At 47.1% G+C, this 7947-nt stretch overlaps 1 long non-coding RNA gene across 2 annotated transcripts; it reads right to left on the bottom strand.

Annotated features, from left to right (window-relative positions):
- Positions 1–4873: 4873 nt before the first annotated feature.
- LOC122219014 lies at positions 4874–6280 on the bottom strand. Of its 2 annotated transcripts, XR_006202221.1 has the most exons (4): positions 6122–6280; positions 5881–5988; positions 5604–5796; positions 4874–5025 (listed from the first exon to the last, which is right to left on the bottom strand). It is a non-coding gene; the product is annotated as an uncharacterized LOC122219014 (long non-coding RNA). The 2 variants fall into 2 exon arrangements; XR_006202220.1 differs by lacking the exon at positions 4874–5025 and having other exon boundaries at positions 5232–5796.
- Between the last annotated feature and the right edge of the window lie 1667 nt (positions 6281–7947).

Genomic DNA, 7947 nt, shown 5'->3' on the forward strand with positions numbered 1-7947 from the left:
CTTCTGTCCGGTCCCTCTCTTCCACCCCACCCAGATCCTCGCGTGGGACTCCGACACCTATCCTAGGGCGAAGACGCGGCTGACAGTTTAATTGCAATGTAGGCCGAGGGGGGAAAAGGGACCGTGTCTCTTTAACGGGCCCTGCAGACAAAGCGTCTCCCCTCGGAGCGAGCGGAGTCGGGCGCAGCCGCGCGCAGACCTGTCAGCGCGTCTCCCGCGCTTGGGAGAGAGTTTGCAAAGTCATAATTATATCTCTTAACCTGTCTTGCTCTCTGCAGAAGAAGGTCCCATTATATTGAAATGAGATTATTAGCCATCAAATACTTTCTTTCTCGGGAGTTGTTTTTTTTTTCTTTTTTTTTTTTCTTTTTTTTAAATTCAAATACCTTAACGACTTGGCAATTGCATTTTGATCAGATTTAGTTGGCGCCCCGGCCCGGTGCGGGAGCCGGGGCGGGAAGGCAGATGGTTGGGGAGGGAGGAGGGGGGTGCCAAAAGAGTTTGCAAAGAGAAGCAACCCCTCTTTTATCCTTCTCTTAGGTCTCAGTTATCCGATGGGGACCTGTCGGTCTGGGGAGGGAGTGTGAGGTGAGGGAGGATGGGGCAAGGTGGGGGGATGTCTTCTATTTCTTCCTGGCTGTCTGCTTAAGCCACTCTGAAACCGGAAAATGAGTTTCAAATGGGGCCGGTGTGGATCTTGGGGGAGGGACCTGGCTAAGTAAGTATGAGGGCTGCAGGAATAAGGGTGGATCTGGGGCACCAGGTAAGGACCGAGACTGGAGCTGGCGGGTCGTCGGGGCTTAGCTGTTTCCGCTCAGGTTGGCTCAAGGCTCCCGCCAGGTTCCTAGTAGATGGAATTTCAGTATGTAATGAATGGGTTTTGCTCTACGCCCAAGGTCTGTCTGGTTTTACCGAAGATTGTGAGCCCCTTGAGGGGGAAGCCCATCTTGTTTCCAGACTCTGGAACCTCCGGCCCGTACTGCCAGAAGAGCCCTTCCCCCCGCCCCCAATCCTCGCCCTGGACTGGGGGGTGGGAAGGGTGGGAGGAGGCTGTGAGGTGGAAGATTTTTCCAGACTCTAATTGTAAAGCCCCTCACTTTGACTTCCCCTGGGTGGGGGGAGCAGCCAGGCTTCTGTTTTCCTTGGCTTCAGCCCAGACTCAAGGAAAATATAGGGAGCAAGACAGCTCACCAGTCCCACCTCCCCCACTTACACACACTCTCATGCTTCACATACAATCCTGGTGGGTCCAGTCGTACACCTAGATCCGCTCCATCACCTTCCAGATGAACATCCATCTTCAGGTACTCAAAAGGCAAAATGGGATCCAACGTCCAGAAACTTGGCTTCTAGACCAGGCTAGAACCATGCCACCTTGGACCAGGCAGCCTTTGTCTCTGAGACTCAGTTTCTCCCTGTGCATAAGGGAAGTCTTGGACTTGGGATCTGTACGGTCCCTTCCATCTCTGACATTACTTTCCTATAAAGAAGGTTCTCATAGAGTGGTCATCTAGAAGATTCCAGAGAGGCTGTACCACTCTACACCCCTCATCTCTTCAGAAAAGCAGCCCAGAGTCGGGGAAAGAAATATGGCTCTAAAAAGTCTCCAGATACAAAGACTTTGGGGAAATTTCAGTGTCTACTGAAGCTGAAGCATAGCTGTGAGTCAGCAGTTCCATGGGTAGGCGTTTCCCCAATGCCTATCATGTTCCCCAAAAGGCATATACAGTAATGTTCACAGCAGCACTCCTCACAATAGCCCCAAACTGGAAACTACCAAGTCCATTGTCAATAACATGGATGAACCAACTGGTATAGGCACACAACAGAATACTACAGAGAAAACTATGGCTACACAACAACAGGGATGATTCTCACAGACAATGGTGGGCTAAAGAAACCAGACACAAAGGAGTTCACACTCCAAGTTTCCATTTATTAAGAGTTCAATAGGAGGCAAAAGGAATCTATGCTATTAGAAGGCAAGATGGTAGTTACTTCAAGAGAAGATGAGGGGAAGGGAGTATGAGAGAAGCTTCTGGGCTGATGGTGATCTGGATCTTGATCAGGCCAGACAAGTGTGTTCAGTTTGTGAACTTTCACTGCGATGTGCACCTATGCTAAATGCATTTTGTGAATATGTATTTAAGCCTCAAATGGAGATTTTCTTCTCAATCCTCAGCCTCATCCACACACCCTCATGTTCTAATGCCTCAAACTCTGTAACAGCAGGAAGTCAAACACTAATGTCGTACTGGGCCCTCCTGCCCTGTGCTGAGCACTGTGGAGCATCCACAAAGGTATTTTAGTCCCTACCCTCAAAGGGCTTTCAGTCCAGTCTGGAGGCAGATGAACATATAGGAAACAACTAAGGAACTATCTAGTGGTATAGAATGAGTAGTTTATAATCATGTGAGCTGAATAGCCCGGATTCGAATTCCCAGTCCACCACTTACCAGCTGTGTGACCTTGGACAAGTGACTTGACCTCTCTGGGCCCTGGTATCTGAAATGGAGAAGACCATACGTCTACTTGCTCACAAGGCTGTTGGTGATGCTTACATCAGATACTACGTGCAACAGCATGGAGTAGGTGCTCTGGAAACGTTGGACACTTCTGTCACCTGGCTCAGAGTTCAGAGAAGAGGGGTGAGTGTAAGTTGGAGAGGAAAGGCTGGCCAAGGAACAGACAACTTGAGCTGTGGAGAGGCTGATGGAAGGGGGCTTTAGAAAGATGATCTGAAGCAGAGGTTCTCAACCAGAGACAATTTTGCCCTCCAGAGGCCATTTAGCATTGTCTGAAGATATTTTGGGTTATCACAACTCAGAGTGTGGGAGCACCCGGGCACCTAGTAGCTAGAGGTCAGGGATGGTGCTAAGCACCCTATAATGCGCAGGGCAGTCCCCACAACAAAGAATTGTCTGGTGCAAAATGTCAGTGGTGCCAAGGTTGAGAATTCTTGACCTAGAGGATAAAGAGGATTTGGTGGCAAAGGGCAGGCACTCGGGGGGGGGGGGGGGTGTTCTGGAAAAACCAGAGGGCAGATGGCACTGGGGAGTGCCCAGAGGTACGCCCATTCTGGTCGTCATCCCTCAGGCTGCAAGTTCCTCATTCACCTTCCTGATTTCCGAACTTGCTGGGGGTCTAGAAGGCTCATGCTGGACTTGGTCTCTTTGATGATCTCAGGAGAGACTTCGATAAAGCAAAGCAGAGTCCTCAGAGATTTGCAAGGCCACAGGTATCACATCTGCACTAGAACCCAACTGGAGGAAATCTCTAGGGTCTAAGGGACTCATGGGGAAGGACTTGTCCACCGCCATGCAATGCACCTGAGAAGGCTGAAGCTCCACCCTAGAGCTCTATCATTGACATATAGCAAGTTAGGGAAGAAGGGATCGCAGATGTTGACTAAACAACCTGAAAGAGAAAAAAAACGACATTTTTTCAAAGTCAAAAGTAAGTTGGGCATTGAACTTTGGAAGTTCCCAAGAGAACTGTGTGATTCTCTAGGGGTAACTATAATTCCAGGCCCTGGAACAACGCTTCATAATCATAGGGCTCTGGAAAAGAGGAAATTGACATCGATTAATCAAAAAATGTCCTGCCTGGGGCGCCTGGGTTGCTCAGTGGGTTGAGCATCCGGCTTCGGCTCAGGTCATGATCTCACAGTTTGTGGGGTTCGAGCCCCTCATGGGGCTCTGTGCTGACAGCTCAGAGCCTGGAGCCTGCTTCGAATTATGTGTCTCCCTCTCTCTCTGCTCCTCTCCCACTCATGCTCTGTCTCTCTCTCTCTCCTTCAAAAATAAATAAAAACATCAAAAAAAATTTTTAATGTCCTGCTTGAAACAATTTCTTTATTCCAGGCACTGTTCTAAACACTAGGGATACAGCATGGCTTTAGATCAGGCCAAGATAATGGGTGTCCACTTCAACATTTCTATTCAGCGTTGCATTGGACGTCTTAGCCATGGCAATGAGGCAAGAAAAAGAAATGAAAGGCTTAAAGATTGGGAAGGGAAAAGGCAAAATATTCTTATTCATAGATGACATGAAGTTGTACATAGAAAATCCCACAGAATCACAAGCTACTAGAATTAATAGGTGTATCTAGCCAAGTCACTGAATGCAAGTGATATACTCAGATAAATTACAGTTTTTTATACCAGCAACAAAAAAATAGAAAATCAAATCATAAAAAGCAATGCAATAATAGGTGGGTGATACCTAAAGGGTATGTGGTTTCTTTACAAGGTGATAGAATGCTCTAAAATTTATTATGATGAGGATTACACATATCTGTGAATATACTACCATTGAATTGCACACTTTAAATGGACAAATTGTATAGTATGTGAATTACATCTCAGTAAAGCTGTTCTTTTAGAAAAAAAGACAAAAGTAGGTATTGCAGAGGCTCTCCTTCTTACACTACCCATCACCAGTACTTAGAAAAATTCCTTAGAGGTGCCTGGGTGGTTCATTCGGTTAAGCATCTGATGTCGGATCAGGTCATGATGTCATGGTTCCTGAGTTCCAACCCACAGCGGCTCTCTGCTGTCAGTGCAGAGAGCCTTCCTCAAATTCTCTGTACCCACCCCTGCTCTCTCTGCCCCTCCCCTGCTTGCATGCTCTCTCTCTCTCTCTCAAAAATAAATAAAAACATTTTAAAAATCCTTATAAAAAATACAATTTATAAAAAACAAAAAACAAAAAAAATTTTTTTAAATTAAAAAAATACAATTTACAACAGCAGCAAAACCCTTCCAATGCCCAGGAACAAATCTAACGAAAAATGTGCAAGACTCCTACACTGAAACTGTAAGACATTATGGAGAGAATTTAAGGTCTTAAATAAGTGGAGAGATATACCATGTTCACGAATGGGAAGACTCATATTTTAATGATACCACCTCTCACCAAACAGATATATAGATTCAATACAATTCCAGTCAAAATTCCACCAGGTTGATGGTTTATTGAAACTGAACTCAGGTAGTTCAGTCCATGGCCCACTGGAACTGGACACTAGAGGAAAAAAAAAATCCAAATGTCACAGTGTACCCTGTGCCCAGGGTTATGGGCAGCCATAACTGAAAAATCATTAACACCCTCAATTATAAGACCAGAACCCTGGAAAACCCAACTGGGAGTAGAATGAGAAGATAAAATATATTCTCAATTCAAACAGACGATTACCATGCTTTCAGTAGACACAAGAGAAAGAACCATAATTGACTAAATACATTTTTATTTAAATAAGAATGGTAGAGAGGACTGGCATTTGTCACCCTGCACAAGTAATATCATTGGGGATGTGGCTTCCTGGCTGGGGAGATGGCTCCCTTCCCAGGGGACATAGTGTGCAGTGAGTCCCTTGGCAAGGACTTGGCGAGTGGGGCAAGAAATCCCTGGGGCCACACGCCCATGGGTATCAGCTTGCGTGACTTGCCTTTGCAAGAAATTCTTGACCCACCCCAAGATAGCAGCTGGGCCTTGGCCTTGGTCTTGGCCTTGGGCTCTGGAGAACTCTGGGAGAGTTGAGGCCTGAAGATAACCACCGGAGGAGACTGCTGCTTCCTCCCTACCGACAATTTAGGGAGTACCTGAGAGGTTGGGCGGGAAACTGGAGAGGGCCGGGGGTGTAGCACTGCCTTGGTCCTCACGCTGCACCCACAGAGGCAGGGCTCAGAGACATGGGGCACAGAGAAGCAGAGCTTGGTCCCCGATGAGTTAGAGGGCAGAGACTGAGGGCTTCCCTCTGCCTCCCACCTTGATCCCTTGGGGCTCCTGGCTTTCCTAAAGGAGGGGAAATTCAGATCAGTTGAAAAGAGAAATAAAGAAAATGCCACGACAACCTCCCTGTCCCAATGCAATACTCACCCTGCCTCTTTCCGAAGGAAGTTGTCTTCCTCCAGGAGCAAGGACTTAGACATGGATTTTACAAAAGGATGTCTCTTCATTTTCTCTAAAATGAAGAGAAATTGGGAGCTGGGGTGGGAGGGAGTGAAATATCAGTGAGTCAGAGGAGTTTTCTGGGAAGGGAGAGGAGGGTAAAGGACAAGGAGAGGATTCAGCCTGGGAGATTAGAACATCCCACAAAACCCTCTCTCCCAACACACACCTCTAGTAGGGGAATTGGTCAGACTGACTCTTTTATACAGTCTGGGCTGGAAACTGGAATGTGAGAGAGGGGACAAGAGGAAAGATGTAATTGAAGACAAGGGGGAGTTCTCTTTTCCACCTCTTGCAGTGTCTTTTTGAATCAATGGAAGTCCACTTAATACACATCACTGAAGGCACCTGTCCCTACTATGATGTCACAGATGGGTTGTAGCTAGTCAATCCCAAAGACCCCCATGTTGAGTCGCTGAGTTGTGGACCTCTCCATGGAGCCTAGAAGGCCCTGCCTGCCTCTTCCTTTGGTAGTACACTAACAGCATCAGTTCTGGGAACATGTCAGGCTTTTTCATCACTCCAGTTACCATGTGCCCAGAACTGTAGGACCTGTCATGGAGAATACAGCACTCTTCCTGACCTCACAGAGCCTGCAGCCTAGCTGGGGAGAAGCACACACAGGACACCATGTGAATACCACTGGCGATTACCCCCCATCTGCTGGATTGAATGTGTTGACACCAAGAACTAATACGGTCCACTCCACAGGCTGGTTGGTCCAGAAAGCTTTCTGCTGGCGGAGGAAGAGTGGAGTTGGGCTTAAGAATGCATGAGTTTGGGTCAAGGAACCAGGAAAGAGTAGCTGGAACAAATGTAAAGTAGGATCAGGAATCAGAAGACCACTTGGCTGGGGTAAGGGATTCACATTTGAGAACCAGGCAAAAAGAGGGCTGGAAAAGCAGTGGGAGGGTCTTAGGTTCCAAGGAGAGAGAATTTATGGCTTACTGAGGGTAATGGAAAGCCCCTGGAGATGAGCTAGAGAATTATATCAGCCAGGGTCCCCACAGGAAAGAGACGACACATTCAAGTTTGAAGAATTGAAAGAAAATTTGATGAAGGGTGTATTAGGTTTCCTAGAGCTTCTGTAACAAATTACCACAAGCTGGGTGGCTGAAACAGCAGACATTTACTTCTCTCCCAGTTCTGGAAGCTAGAGGTCTGAACTTAAGGTGTCGACAAGGTTAGTTCCTTCTGGATGCTCTAAGAGAAAACTGTCCCATACCTCCCTCCTAGCTTCTGGTGGTTGCCTGTAATCCTTGGTGTTCCCTGGCTTGTAGTTGAATCATTCCAACCTCTGCCTGTATCACAATATGGCCGTCTTCCTTGTGTCTTCACATGGCCTTCTTAGAAGGGCATCAGTTAGGGCCTACCCCAAATCAGTATGACCTCATCTTGACTAGTTACATCTGCAAAAACCCTCCTTCCAAACAAGGTCATGTTCTGAGATTCTAGATGGACATGAATTTAGGAGGAAGAAACTACTCAACCAACACAAAGGGACTATAACATACAAAGGCATATATGGACAGATCAGGGGAAACCCCAAGGGATAGTGCAGTGGCTGGGGCTATAAAAGCAGAGAGATGTAACCACTTCTTAAAGAAAAAAGGAAGAATCAATTAGAAGAACCAGGAGGAGAATCAGAGAAGACTACCTGGAGAGGAGCTGTGCCCTTTGGTGAAGCCCAGATCAACCCTCTGCGGAAAGAAACAGGGAGACAGGTGCTCTACCCTCACTCTACTCCCTCCCTTGGACCTTCAGTCAGGTTTCCCCTCCAACATGAAACCAAACCAGGGCATGAAGGCCATTCATGCAGCCCATACAGACCATCCACCCAAGGTGGCCAAACATGGGTTCTAGAGAGGCAAATGGAAGATGGCCAGTATGTGGCATAATGCCAGTAAGGGATTGACAGCAAGACACATTGAGAGAAGGCAGATGAAGACCCAGGAGAGAATAAAGGTCTGGACAGGGACTGTGGGGTGACAGTGT

This window comes from Panthera leo, chromosome B2 (assembly GCF_018350215.1).
Source record: "Panthera leo isolate Ple1 chromosome B2, P.leo_Ple1_pat1.1, whole genome shotgun sequence".
Lineage (NCBI taxonomy): Eukaryota > Metazoa > Chordata > Mammalia > Carnivora > Felidae > Panthera > Panthera leo.